Source organism: Octodon degus, unplaced genomic scaffold (genome assembly GCF_000260255.1).
Source record: "Octodon degus isolate 3935 unplaced genomic scaffold, OctDeg1.0 scaffold00237, whole genome shotgun sequence".
NCBI lineage: Eukaryota > Metazoa > Chordata > Mammalia > Rodentia > Octodontidae > Octodon > Octodon degus.
The window spans coordinates 868,148-869,507 of NW_004524813.1; the positions used below are offsets into that span (position 1 = coordinate 868,148).

Below are 1,360 nucleotides of genomic sequence, written 5' to 3' on the forward strand. Positions count from 1 at the left end.
GGGTAAAAGGCGCGAGTAACTAGGCAACCGGCTATGACAGGAAGTCCCGCCTCCGGGGCACAGCAGGAGACTTATGGGAAATGGGTGGGGTGAGAAGGACCATGAACTTAACTCAGCAGGGGAATAGAAAGGATACCGGTTAATGGCCTCCCACACTTGCCATTAGGTTTCCTTTCAGTATGTAGTATACATTGTCATTACTATACTCTGGCCTTTTTGATGTTCCAGTAATATGCCAAATTCCACTTTATCTTATTTTATTTATTTGGTACAGGGTCTCGCTATGCAGTTCAGACTTGAAGTGATCCTCCTGTCTCAGCCTCCCCAGCGCTGGGATTACAGGCTTGCGCTGTCATGCTCAGTTTCAGTGACTGGCACAGCGAGGCTGGCACAGTGTGTGGTATGGGGGTCGAACATGGGTCCTTTCCCTTGCTAGGCAGGTGCTTAGGTCACTGGGCTAGCTCTCGGGCTCTAATACGCCAAATTCTCAGCAGACAGGCTTAGAACTAGATTTTTCCTTTTTTTTTTTTTCTAAACAAATAATAGTTTAATTATATACATAGTTCTTTTGCAGATGCTATGAGGTATGATCAATAAATATAATGAGTGATAAAATGAAGATACAGATTTATTACTGGAACAGACGCATATCCATTAATTCCCCTCAGATTTTTCCTTTGCTGGGAAGTCTTTCCTATCATAGCTAGGTGTGGTTTGTTCCTCCACCACATTCAGGTTTTGTTCTGTGCCTAAAATTTTATTTATATATTAGATTTCTTTTGGTCTTCTCTAGTGGGCAGCCCTTTTCTTGTTCCTATATGAACAACATCTATATACTGGAAGAATGAACGCTCATTGGCCAAATGGATGATTTAGTGAGAAACTACATCCAAAACAGCATATGCCACACTGTGTAGTAATAGAAATAATGACCTGCATATTGGTTGATCCACGTGACTGGCACCAGTCTCTCAAGAGTACTGAGCTCTTGTTTGCAATATTGTCTAGGTTTTAATCAGCACTAGTGACTTCCATCTAGCGTCCTTCAGTAAATGTTTCTTGAAAAACAACCAGCCCCCAAAACACCTTAACTATAAGAGTAGCTGAATCTCAGATAAAATAGTTAATGTCTGTTATTAATAGACTTACAGATATTTTATCTCTGCTCCCCACGAAGACCCGTGTGCTAACAGCTTGGTCCCCATAGGAGTGTGACTGCGAGGCAGAGTTGCTGTGTTGTTAGGGAGAGGCCTCAACGCTGGCTCCCAGAGCCCCGCCATTCTCTGCTTCCTGGGGACGAGGAGGGTCGCTTTGCTGTGCTACGGGGCTCTTGCTGCAGGGCGCTACACATTCAGAGGCC

The 1,360-nt window shown here is 44.0% G+C and overlaps 1 protein-coding gene across 1 annotated transcript in view; it reads right to left on the minus strand.

Moving 5' to 3' along the window:
* LOC101565073 (ephrin type-A receptor 6) overlaps window positions 1–1,360 on the minus strand; it is a 1,186,195-nt gene that overhangs the window by 343,023 nt on the left and 841,812 nt on the right.